Raw genomic sequence first — 14,272 nt, 5'->3', positions numbered from 1 at the left:
CATGTATAGTAAAATGATTGCTATTAAAAGTAAGGATCTTGCAATGGCTTGTACTAAAAAATACTTTAGGGCAGATTCGGTATGACGTTGATTGTTGGTCTTTGAAATCAGGGGGATGAATGATAGGAGGTTAATTTCAAGACCAATTCAAGTACCAAATCATGATGAGGAGGTTAGGGAAATAAGGGTTCCTAACACAAGTGTTGTAGAGAATAAAAGAGTTTTAGGATTAGTGAGCATTAGAAAAAGAAGAATAATCTTCATATGCGGGGTATGAGCCCACTAGCTTATCTTAGCTTATCTTTCTACGTCTTAGTGTAGGGTGCACGTTGATTTTTGATGTCAAAGGTGAAAGTTTAATTCTTTTAGATGTAATAAGAGTATATTGAAATACTTGATTTATCCTATCACGATAATCCTTTAATCAGGCATCTTATTATTTAATGATTATTTATAGCGATATATGGGAATTTAAATAGATCAATATTCTATTATAGTAATTAAATTTAGGAATATTATATACTAATAATAATTAAAACTTGAAAATCTATTAAATCCTATAAATTAACCTGAGATACCGGCTAAAGGTATATTAATAGGCTTAACGTATCCAGTATATGCTAGTTTTTACAGCATATGTGTGAGGAGAAAATAAATATATTTGTATAGGATACAATTTTGTTTGAAGGGGGAAAAAAACAAAATTGTATCCTAGACAAGGGGAAAATAGGGTTTATTTAATACTAATTTTATTAATTAGACTAAATACATAATTAATAATTATTTATTTTAACGTTATAGATTAATAATAAAGTATTATCCTGGCTTTTCTTCTCTTGTTTAACTAGTTGTACATGTAACCTTTTGGGTGAGAAGTAAATGTTATTTATCTTGAGGATTATAATGAAGTATATTGGTCGCAGTACTTGTTTTTGTTTATTGATTAATGTTTGAAGCAGTTAAGGTTTAAGGAGATCCGGCGAAATTCGTGCCAGCCGCCGCGGTGAGACGAGGGGGTTGAAGGGAAGAATTAGTAATGGTTAAACTGTAGTTATAAATTTAAATTGAAGAGATTGTTTTATTTATTTTAGGTGAAATTATTATTTAAAATAATAAGTTCTATATTTGAGGCTATGAAATTATTTTTTAAATTAGGATTAGATACCCTATTATTTTTAATGTAAAATGTAATACCTGGGTAATAGTAGTTATGTTCTTGAAACTCAAAGGATTTGACGGTATCTTAGGCTGTTCAGAGGAATCTGTCCCGTAATCGACAATCCACGATATATTTTACTTATTGTTGTTTTGCAGTTTGTATACCGCCGTAGTTGAAGGTATTAAGGAGAGGTCAGGGACCTTCATTATCTTTATTGAGGAAGACTTCAGGTCAAGGTGCAGCTTATCAGTAAGAGGAGATGGATTACAATAAGATGTTTAGACGGATTTTATTATGAAATTATTTAAATGAAGGTGGATTTGAAAGTAATATTAGTTATGTTGCTATTATGAGTAGGGCTCTAAGATATGTACACATCGCCCGTCACTCTCATTTGTTTAGGTGAGATAAGTCGTAACATAGTGGGTGTACCGGAAGGTGTGCCTAGGTTGTTTAGAGCAAAATAGAGCTTGTTAGTTGAGCTATTCGTTTACATCGAAGAGGTTTCTGTGCAATTCAGATTATTTTGATTGAAGGAGGTACTTATTTATATATATAGCTTTTATATTGACATTAAGTGAATCAACTTTAATTGATGTTATTGTATAGGGTATAGAATTAATTTGTTAATATTATAGTTAATTAGTACCGTAAGGGAATGTTTAAATAGATGAATTTTTTTTTGGAGGAAGAAAACATGAAATGTTGTACCTTTTGTATCAGGGGACACTAAATAATATTATTATATAATTATTTCCAGAAATGGAAAGAGCTAAAATATTATGATATTATAGGTGGCATATTATTTATGAATTTTGTTTTAGTGGTGAGATGCCTTTCGATTTCCATTATATCTGGTTGTGCAAGAATTGAATTTAATTCAGTTGCAGTTAGACTTGTTGTGAGTTTAGTTCATTATAGTTTTGCTGTGAGTAATAGTAAGGGGGATTTGCTCTTTACTTTTGTTTATTTATAATGTGGTCTTATATTATCTGAAAGATGTGGGCTTAGAAGTAGCTATCATTTGTAATTTTGTTATAACTTATTTGAGTTATTTATCATATTTTATTGCATTTAATTTATTATTGTACTATTTGTCTTAAATTAATTAAGGTAATCTATAATGGTGTTATTAGTATATTGGTGAGAATAATTAAAGGAATTCGGCAAAGATTTCCTCCGCCTGTTTATCAAAAACATGTCCTTTTGTTAAAATAGAAGGTCTGACCTGCCCAGTGAGGGTTTAAACGGCCGCGGTATTTTGACCGTGCGAGGGTAGCATAATCATTAGTCCTTTAATTGTGGGCTTGTATGAAAGGTTGGACGAGTGGAAGACTGTCTTTATTTGTAATGTTGAATTTTACTTTTGAGTGAAAAGGCTTAAATGATTTAAGAGGACGATAAGACCCTGTAGATCTTTATGTTTAAGTAGTAATTTTTGTATTTGCTAATGAATAGATTTGCTATTTAATTATTGCGTTGGGGCGACTAGAAGATAAAATAAACTTTTCTTAATATAATTACTTTTAAGTATTTTTATGATCCTTTATTAATGATTAATAGACTAAGTTACCTCAGGGATAACAGCGTAATTTTTTTTGAGAGTTCATATCGACAAGAGAGATTGCGACCTCGATGTTGGATTAAGATTTTGTCTAGGTGCAGAAGCTTAGTATATAGGTCTGTTCGACCTTTAAAATCTTACATGATCTGAGTTCAGATCGGCGTGAGCCAGATCGGTTTCTATCCTTTATTTAAAAATAGTACTTTAGTACGAAAGGACCAAGTACTAGTAACATTTATTGTTGGGGAATGAAAATAATAGGCAATTACTTTGGCAGATAAGTGCATTAGATTTAGGATCTAAGAATGGATAAATTGAGTCCAGGTAATAATGTATTATGATTATATTATAGGTGTTGTTTCTTACTTGATTTTGATTATTTGTGTCTTGATCGGGGTTGCATTTTTGACTTTGTTAGAACGGAAGGTTTTAGGATACATTCAAATTCGCCGGGGACCTAATAAGGTAGGTATTTGTGGTTTACCTCAGCCTTTTGCAGATGCAATTAAGTTATTTACTAAGGAGCAAGTTTTTCCTACTATATCTAATTACTATCCTTACTATTTAGCTCCTGTTTTTAGTTTATTTTTATCTTTGTTGGTATGATTAAGAATTCCTTATTTGAGTGTTATGTTGACTTTTTCTTTGGGTTTCTTATTTTTTTTATGCTGTACAAGTATAGGTGTATATACTGTAATAATTGCTGGCTGATCTAATTCTTCATACTCTTTGCTAGGAGGCCTTCGGGCGGTGGCGCAGACTATTTCTTATGAGGTTAGTCTGGCATTAATTTTGTTATCTTTTGTATTTTTAGCTGAGAGATATGGATTGTTAAATTTTGGTTATTATCAGGAAGAATTATGATTTTTATGAATTACGTTTCTTCTGGCATTAGTTTGATTTGCTTCTTGTTTAGCTGAAACTAACCGAACTCCTTTTGATTTCGCGGAGGGAGAGTCAGAACTTGTTTCTGGATTTAATATTGAGTATAGAGCGGGAGGATTTGCTCTTATTTTTATAGCTGAGTATGCTAGTATTTTGTTTATGAGAACTTTATTTAGTATTTTGTTTCTAGGGCATGATATTTTTTCTGTTTTGTTTTTTTGTAAGGTAGTGTTTATTTCTTTTGGATTTATTTGAGTACGAGGAACATTGCCTCGATTTCGATATGATAAGTTAATATATCTTGCTTGAAAATGTTTTTTACCTTTATCTCTTAATTATCTTTTATTTTTAGGAGGCATGAAACTTCTTTTTATTTCTTTTTTAATTTAAGTGTATTAAATTGAGGATAAGTTCTTAGAGCTTTGCTCTGTTGTATGTTTTCAAAACATATGCTTATTCTCAGCCAAAGAACTAATTTTTATTTAGTAGGAAATCTCATAAGGAGGAGAGATAAGGGACAAATAGGAAATAAGCGAAATAAATAACTGTAAGAATTTGACCTGTTAGAATGTAAGGATCTTCTACTGGCCGAGCTCCAATTCAAGTTAAAAGAATTACCGTGCTAACTATAATTCAGAATATAATTTGATTAATAGGGTAGAATTGTAGGCCTCGTATTTTTCTAGTATGGAAAAATGGTATGATTATTAAAATGAGGATTGATATTACTAAAGCAATAACTCCTCCAAGTTTATTAGGAATGGAACGAAGAATAGCGTAAGCGAATAGGAAGTATCATTCTGGTTGAATATGTACTGGTGTGACTAGGGGATTAGCTGGGGTGAAGTTTTCAGGATCTCCTAGTATATAGGGATTTCAGAGGGTGAGTAATATTAAAGCTGTTATTATTATTAGGAAGCCAATAGTGTCCTTGGTTGAAAAATAAGGATGGAAGGGGATTTTATCTTGGTTTCTATTGAGGCCGAGGGGGTTATTGGTTCCTGTTTGGTGGAGGAATAGGAGATGCACTATTGATATAGCGGCTACGATGTAAGGTAAGAGAAAATGGAAAGCAAAGAATCGGTTTAAAGTGGCATTATCTACAGCAAAGCCCCCTCAGATTCATTGTACTAATATTGTTCCTAGGTAGGGAACAGCTGATAATAGATTTGTGATGACTGTAGCACCTCAGAAAGATATTTGACCTCAAGGCAGAACGTAGCCTACGAAAGCAGTTGCCATCACTAAAAGTAGAATAGCAACTCCTACTCTTCAAGTGTGAAGATAAAGATAAGAGCCATAATATATTCCTCGGCCGACGTGCAAGTAAAGGCAAATGAAGAAAAATGATGCCCCGTTGGCGTGTAGGGTGCGTAAAAGTCATCCAAAATTTACATCTCGACAAATGTGAATTACTCTGTTGAAGGCTAATTCAATGCTTGATACATAATGTATTGCTAGAAATAGGCCTGTAGCAATTTGAATAATTAAGCATAAGCCGAGAAGAGAGCCGAAATTCCATCAATATGAGATGTTAATAGGAGCTGGCAGGTCTACTAAGGCGTTATTAGCAATTTTAAAAAGAGGATGATGTAAGCGAATTGGTGTTGACATATGACTTAGAGGGCCGGAGAGGGCCTTTATATAATGAAGTGATCTTTACTACTGCAATTAATGTAATAAATAAGTATGTTGCTAGTATAATAGTATTTATTAAGATTGATGTTATATAAAATTTTATACCGGGGATTTCTTGGTAATTAGTTGTGTATTGATATGGGTCTGGCAGTGAAATTATATTTGGTAGTATAAGGGGGTCAATAATTATTATAAAAATTAGGAACAATGGAACTAGGAAAATTAAAAGGAAAAGATTAGGTGTTAGAGTAAATATTTCATTTGATGCTAGTCTTGTAACATAAATAAATAGAACTAATATACCCCCTAGAAAAACTAGGAAGAGAATATAGGAAAATCAAGGAGATTCTCTTATAGTCGAAATAGTTAAGCAAGTGATAATAGTGTTGATAATGAGTATTAATCCTATTGATAGGGGGTGAGATATTTGAATTAGAATAAATCTTAAGACTACTAAAATTATAAGTAATATTCAGGTTATTTTAATTTCAAGAGGTAGTTTATTAAAATATTGGTTTTGGGGACTAAAGATAAGTTTATACTTTCTCTTGATGCTTTTAGAATTCTATTCATTAATGTTTTACAAGACCAACGTTTTAATTAAACTATAAAAGCCTATGAAAATATTATTTATTTTGTTTTCTTGTTTTCTAGTTATTTTAGGAATAGCTTGTTTTGTTATTCAACGTAAGCATTTATTAATAGTTTTGTTAAGACTTGAATTTATTGTGCTGATAAGTTTTTTAGTTTTGTCCTATTCCTTGGGAAGCTTATATGTTGAAAACTATTTTTGTTTATTATTTTTAACTTTTAGTGTTTGTGAAGGTAGTTTGGGTTTATCAATTTTAGTGTCTATTGTTCGGACTCACGGAGGTGATTACTTGAATTCTTTAGTTGTACTGCGATGCTAAAGTATTTACTCTTTATATTATTTATAATACCTTTGGGCTTTAATCTTAAATTATGGTGAGTTGTTCAGTTTTGTCTTATTGGAGTTTGTTTTTTATTTATAATAAGAAATAGTATAGGGCTGGTTCCTTGGGAGGTGCGCTATTATTTGTGAAGAGATAGTTTGAGATATTCGTTGATTTTATTAAGTATTTGAATTGTTATTCTTATAATTATGGCTAGAGAAGGCGTATTAAGAAGTTCATTTTATACTACTAGTTTTATTGGTTTAATTTTATTATTACTTGTGTTACTCTATTTGAGATTTTCTTCTTCTAAATTATTTATGTTTTATTTATTTATTTTTTTTGAGGGCTCATTAATTCCTACATTATTTTTAATTTTAGGTTGAGGTTATCAACCTGAGCGAGTGCAGGCAGGCATATACTTGTTGTTTTATACTTTATTTGCCTCGCTACCACTTTTGATCGGAATTTTTTATTTAGAATATGTTAAGGGTAGCTTATTAATTATTAATATGAGAAGTGTAATAGATTTAGGAATTACATATTATATATGATATTTTGCTTTAGTCGTTGCTTTTTTAATTAAAATACCTATATTTTTGGTTCACCTTTGGCTGCCTAAGGCCCATGTTGAGGCACCCGTAAGTGGTTCAATAATTTTAGCAGGGGTTTTATTGAAGTTGGGAGGATATGGCCTGTTACGCATTCTATATTTTATAGAAAATGTAGCTGTAAATATAAATTTAATTTGATTTGATATTAGAGTTGTGGGTATTTGATCGGTTAGACTAGTGTGCTTAGGACAAGTCGATGTAAAGTCTTTAATCGCTTATTCTTCTGTCGCTCACATAGGATTAGTATTGATAGGATTACTAACGATAGGGCTTTGAGGATTTAGAGGTGCTCTTACATTCATAATTGCTCACGGCCTATGTTCTTCGGAGTTATTTTGTCTTGCAAATATTTCTTATGAACGTTTAGGGAGTCGAAGATTATTAATTAATCGGGGAATATTATCTTTTATGCCGAGCCTAGGGCTGTGATGATTTTTATTAAGAATTGCTAATATAGCCGAGCCACCAACATTAAATTTATTAGGAGAAATTAGTCTGTTAAATAGAATTGTTGGGTGGTCTTGATTGAGTATATTAGGGTTAGCTTTACTATCTTTTTTTAGAGCTGTTTATAGATTGTATTTATATTCATATACTCAACACGGAATGCCTTATTCTAATTTATATTCTTGTTGAGGCGGAAGTGTACGAGAATATTTATTATTGATGTTACATTGATTACCTTTAAATTTATTGATCTTTTTTGCAGGCCCAAGATTTTTATGACTGTAGTTGCTTGAGTAGTTTAGGATAAAATTTTAGTTTGTGGAACTAAAGAAGGTTTATTGCCCTTAGGCCATGGTTTGACCTTTTTCAATTTGTGTAACTAGATTTGCCTTTTTAAGTAGAATAAGTGTTATTTATTTCTAATAGGCTTGAATTTTTTTAATTAATAGATATAGTGTATTTATTGAGTGAGAAGTTATTTCTTTTAATAGAAATAAAATTATTATAACTCTTCTATTTGACTGAATATCATTTATATTTATAAGATTTGTGCTTTATATTTCTAGAATGGTAATTTATTATAGTGGACAATATATAGGATCTGAGCGATATCTTAATCGATTTATTATGCTTGTATTAATATTTGTTCTTTCAATAGTTTTATTGATTGTTTCTCCTAATTTAATTAGAATCCTTCTCGGATGAGACGGACTAGGACTAGTGTCATATTGTCTAGTTATTTATTATGAAAATGTGCGGTCTTATAATGCTGGCATGTTAACTGCCCTTTCTAATCGTATTGGAGATTTAGCAATTTTGTTAGCTATTGCTTGAATATTGAATTATGGGAGTTGAAATTATGTCTTTTATTTGCATAGAGTTTTAAATAATAATGAGATAGTAATTATCTCTAGATTAATTATTTTGGCAGCAATAACGAAAAGTGCACAAATTCCTTTTTCTGCGTGATTGCCGGCAGCGATAGCTGCTCCTACGCCAGTGTCAGCATTGGTACATTCTTCTACACTTGTAACTGCCGGGGTTTACTTGTTAATTCGTTTTAGAGATGTTTTATTAAATGTTTATGCGGGCAATATGTTACTTTTATTATCAGGGTTGACAATATTTATAGCGGGTATTGGTGCTAACTATGAATATGATTTGAAGAAGATTATTGCTTTATCTACACTAAGTCAGCTTGGTCTTATAATAATAATTTTGTCTATAGGATTTCCTGTACTGGCTTTCTTTCATCTGTTAACGCATGCTTTATTTAAGGCGTTACTTTTTTATGTGCAGGAGCAATCATTCACGGTGTAGGAGATACACAAGATATTCGTAGAATAGGAGCACTTGTAAGTCAGATACCCCTTACTTTGTCTTGTTTAAATGTAGCTAACTTGGCTTTATGTGGAATGCCATTTTTAGCTGGGTTTTATTCTAAGGACTTAATTTTGGAGATTTCTTCATTGTCTTTAATTAATGTAGTCAGCTTTTTCTTATTATTTTTTTCTACAGGGCTAACTGTATGTTATTCAGTACGTTTAAGATTTTATTTAACGGGTAAGGGTTTCGGGGGCACTAATATTCATTCTATTAGTGATAATGAAGGTTGGACTATGTGTAAGGGAATATTAGGATTAGTAGTGATGGCAATTTTGGGAGGTGCGGCATTGAGTTGATTAATTTTTCCTACTGTTAATTGTATTATTTTACCTTTATATTTAAAAACGTGTGCATTACTTGTAAGTGTGGTAGGGCTGTGGGTTGGTGTTTTATTATCAAATTATTCTATTGGACAGTCTTTAATGTGTGTGAAGTTTTATTTTAGCTCTACAATAATAGGAAGCATATGATTTTTACCTTACTTATCAACAAATTATATTATTAAATTCCCTTTATATGTAGGAGGCCTATATTATAATAATATTGATCAAGGATGGAGAGAATGTCTTGGTGCTCAGGGCATATATAGTAGTTTTAAGGACGATTCAATATTGATTCAACAATCGCAGGACAATATATTTAAAATGTATTTATTAATTTTTTTATTTTTTACAATTTTCCTTTGCTTCTTTATATTTGTATATTTGGGTAGCTTATATTGAAAGCATAGTATTGAAGATACTAAGAAGAATTATATTCCCTAAATAATACTCCCTGAGAGTACTCTCTTTTTTACCTCGAAAAGGTAATGTAATACTTATACTAAGGGGGCATAGTTATTTATATTAAGAGATGTTAACGGTATAATCCGCTAAAGATAAAAGTTAGCAGCTTCTTCTTGATTAATTCACATCTCCTTAGTTGGGGCGGGAATAAACCCAGTGATATCATTAACAGTGAAATGCCTCTTTTTGGCTTCAACTAACAAGTAGGGGCTAAAGAGGCCAAGGGCTCCGGTCGAAACTGAGTGCAATTGTTTGCTTCCTACTTATGAGATAAGTTGATAGCAACACCTTTTGGATGCAAACCAAATATTATACTTAACTATTATCCCGTTTCATTAGTCAGCTCATGTTAAAGACCCTTGATTTCACTCATGATAAAGGCCTATTAGGAGGATTACTAAGAACGTTAGTCTAACCAGAGATCAGGATAATGTGTTAGTGTTGTTAATAGTAATTGTTATTGGAAGTAGAAGGGCAATTTCTACGTCGAAAATGAGGAAAATTACGGCAATGAGGAAGAATCGTAGAGAAAAGGGAATTCGGGCCGATGATTTAGGATCGAACCCACATTCAAAAGGAGAATTTTTTTCTCGGTCGTTAATGACCTTCTTGGAAAGAAGAGTTGAAATGGTTATAACAATTAAGCAAATAATAATAGTTAGTAGGCCGGTCGTTAAGACTGTATTAATTGAATATTTCATTTAATGATCCTTTTGATTGGAAGTCAAATATACTATATATATTAAATAGGCTTATCCTCCTCATCAATAAATAGAAATGTAAAGGAATAATCATACTACATCTACAAAATGTCAATATCAAGCAGCAGCCTCAAATCCAAAATGGTGAGTAGGAGAGAAATGTGATAGGAGGTGGTGTAATAGACAAGTGGCTAGAAATGTGGAACCAATAATAACGTGAAGGCCGTGGAAGCCCGTTGCTATGAAAAATGTTGAACCATATACAGCATCTGCGATGGTGAATGGTGCTTCATAATATTCGTATGCTTGTAGAGCAGTAAAATATAAGCCTAGAAGGATTGTGAATACTAGACCTTGTGTAGCTTGAGTGTGATTGCCCTCTATTAGTCTGTGATGAGCTCATGTTACAGTAACTCCTGAGGCTAGTAGAATTGCAGTATTAAGGAGAGGGATGTGTATTGGGTTAAATGGTATAATTCCTGCTGGAGGTCAGAAGGACCCAATTTCTACTGTTGGTGCTAGTCTGCTATGAAAGAAGGCCCAGAAAAATGAAACAAAAAAGAATACTTCAGAGATAATAAATAGGATCATACCTCACCGAAGGCCTAATGTAACTTGTAAAGTGTGTAATCCTTGATATGTTCCTTCTCGAGTAACATCTCGTCATCATTGAATTATAGTTAATAATGTAATTAATATGCCTAAGAAGAATAAGGAGGAATCATATTGGTGGAATCATTTAGTGAGTCCTGTAGTTGTAATTAAGGCACCTAAGGCCCCAGTAAGTGGTCAAGGACTTTGATCGACAAGGTGGTAAGGATGATTTTGTGGTGCTGACATAAGTAACTTCTCTTCAGTATAGTGTAACTAGAACTGCAAATACGTATGATTGGATTACTGCGACGGCAGACTCTAATATTAGGAGGGCAATTTGTCCAATTATTAGTAATGAGAGTATGGAGAGGGATAAGGAAGGGCCTGTATTACCTAATAAGGTTAAGAGAAGATGGCCCGCAATCATATTTGCTATTAGTCGAACGGCTAGGGTTCCGGGCCGAATGATGTTGCTAATTATTTCAATGCATACTATGAATGGTATAAGAGGGGCTGGAGTTCCGGAAGGAACGAGATGGGCGAATATGTGTTGAGTGTGGTTGATTCAGCCATAGATTATGAAGCTTATTCAAAGAGGGAGGGCAAGAGTTAGTGTGAACGTTAGATGAGTAGAGCTGGTAAATACATAAGGGAATAGGCCTATAAAATTGTTAAACAGGATGAAGCAGAATAGGGAAATAAATAGGAAGGTTCTTCCTTGATGACTGGTAGGACCGAGAATAGTTTTGAATTCCCTATGAAGAGTTAAAGTAATTTTATTTCATAAAATGTTTGGTCGTCCTGGTAAGAATCAGAATGGAATTGGAATGATTAGAAGTCCAATTACCGTTCTAAGTCAGTTAAATGATATATTTATAATTGAAGTAGAGGGATCAAAGGTTGAAAAAAGGTTTATTATCACTTTCAATTCATGGTTGTTTTTTTGATATTAGTGTCACTTAAGGAAGGATCGGGCGTATTTGAATTAAAATATATAATAGATGCAAATAGAAGGTAACATAAAGAAAATATATTAAATAGAATGAGTCATTTTAGAGGGGATACTTGTGGAATAGAAAAATACTATTAGGTAGTAATTTAAGCTTGACATGCTTATGTTATAATTTAACTAATTTTTCCATTGGAAGTAATTGTTGTTTTACTATCTTTTGGTTTAAGAGACCATTGCTTACTTTCAGCCATCCAATGAAAGTTCTTGTATTATTTTTGTTATTCATTTAATGAATACTGAATGAGGACAGGCCTCAACAACAATTGGTATGAAGCTGTGATTTGCACCACAGATTTCTGAACATTGGCCGAAGAATAGGCCTGTACGGGTAATGTTGGCTGCTACTTGATTTAAGCGTCCTGGAGTGGCATCTGCCTTAATACCAAAGGCGGGCATAGCTCATGAGTGGAGAACATCGGCAGCGGTAATAAGGATACGAATATCCACGCACGCAAAACAATAGCAGGATAATAACTGCTGAATAATAAAATAAGTCGTGCAGTACAATGACGGATTAAAGAGTGCGCCTACTGTATTTCACCTTTGAAACATCCATTCATCCAAACCAAGCAAACAGAATGTTATCGTTGGCTTTCAGCCCCCACACCAGAGTCACTTCGATCAGTTTTTATTTGAAAAATGTTGAAAACTATGAAATAATGAAAATATTTAAAGAAAAATGCTTGTGGAGTAGATATGATTCCCATTAAATTAATAAAACTTATAGCTGACATCATGGTTATCATCATTACAATATTATAAATCAGTCACTCACAATCGGATACATCCCTTCACCATGGAAGTGTGATAGGTTTGCCAACACCCTAAAAAACAAATGCTTGCGAACTTAAGGACTACATATACTTCCCATAAGTATACTTCCAGCGTTATCAAGGTTCCTGGAGAAAGTTGTAAATAAACAAACATCAGCTTTCTTGTCCTTATATGATGTTCTCGATCCCCATTAATCAGGCTTCCGTCCAAAATATACCACTTCCACCACTCTTGTGAGGATCACTGACGATATTAAGCACGTGATGGATAAAGGAAAAGCCACTATATTCACATCAATTGACGCAGAAAAGTTGCGTTTTGCCTTTCTGCATACTGATACCATATTGGCTAAACTGCACCCTTACAACTTTGCACAAAATACAATCCAGTGGTTCTCCTTCTTCTTTAAAAGCTGACAGCAGCGCATTACTTGCGAACCTGCTCCTGGATTAAATTAACATCAGAAGTACATCAAGCTTTCATTTTAGGACAACTACTCTTTATTCTTTACATTAACATCATTTCCTAAGTTCTTTCATGTAAATATCACCTATACGAAGACGACCTGCAAGTTTGTTTCCATTTCAAACATTCTTCTGTCCACACTGTATGAAATCAATCAATAAAGACTTACAGGTTCTAGCAGAGTGGACTAACGAACATTATCCGCTCCGTAACCCCGCAAAACGCAGGCCATCATTCTTAAGCAAATAAAAGCCTCTTTACAGAACTGGACGTTTCAACCTTTCCTACCATCATGCTTAACGGAACGTAAATAGTTTTCGCGAATCAGGTGAGAAATTTAGTTATCACACTGGATAATATCCTAACGTGGAACGAATATGTAATTAATACAACCAAGAAAGTTTATTCTACATTGCACTCTCTTAATGTAAAAGACTCAATTGGTTCAAGAACGTGCAATGTAATATGGTCGTAGCGACGGAGGTTAAGGATAAATCGAATGCATGTATTGTACATACGTGCTAATTTACCCTGCTTCCTATATTTGATTATTGTGATGTGGTATATAATGGACTATCTACTACTCTTTCGGCTAAATTAGGACGTATGTACAATACATGCATTTGATTTATCATTAACCTCCGTCGCTACGACCATATTACCCCGGCATTGAACGTGCTTTGTTGGCTACCGCTCCATCTTCGGAGGAACCGTTATATTTTGTAAAAGTGTTCAGCATCGTAACAAACAAGGCTCCTCCATATTTAAACAATAATTATCAATTAGTTACCCGTCACAATAGTCACAAGAGCATTCATTTCTATGCTAATGTTACTTCCTAAGCATCGCACAGAGGCATACGACAATTCATTCGTGCCTACTAGTATCCGTCTCTGGAATAGTTGCTCCCCTCCAAAGTTTGAGGAACTTACAATGCAAATCCAAATTTGCCGTAGAAAGAAAAAAGCTTGTTACAGCAGAACCTGTCTACTTAACATACCCATTCTCAGAAAAATATAGCACAAAATATTATGCACTATCATATTTATATAGTTGTGTATTATATTAGATATTCTTATATTGCTTTCTTAGTAAAAAATAGTATGTGTTTGAGAGAGAGTGAGGTTGTGTGTATGTGTGTGTTTTTTTGTTTATTTGTATGCGTGTGTAGTATGAATCAGTGTATAGTGTTTTTAATGTGTCAATGTATTTTATCAAATAGTTCTCAATCTTTTGTTAGCAGTTAGGTGTAAGAGAGTGCCTTGTCCCTAACCCAGTATGTCCCTAAAATCGCTACTGTAGAAAAGGCAATTAATGACCAATAAATGTTATGC

General features: G+C 33.0%; 1 pseudogene; it reads left to right on the top strand.

Moving 5' to 3' along the window:
- The first annotated feature begins 7,662 nt into the window (after positions 1 to 7,662).
- On the top strand, positions 7,663 to 9,329 carry LOC145682268 (NADH-ubiquinone oxidoreductase chain 5 pseudogene; annotated as a pseudogene).
- The last annotated feature ends 4,943 nt before the right edge of the window (positions 9,330 to 14,272 follow it).

Source organism: Thermobia domestica, chromosome 1 (assembly GCF_964235325.1).
Source record: "Thermobia domestica chromosome 1, izTheDome1.hap1.1, whole genome shotgun sequence".
Taxonomy (NCBI): Eukaryota; Metazoa; Arthropoda; class Insecta; order Zygentoma; family Lepismatidae; genus Thermobia; species Thermobia domestica.
This window is presented reverse-complemented; position numbering and strand designations above follow the sequence as displayed.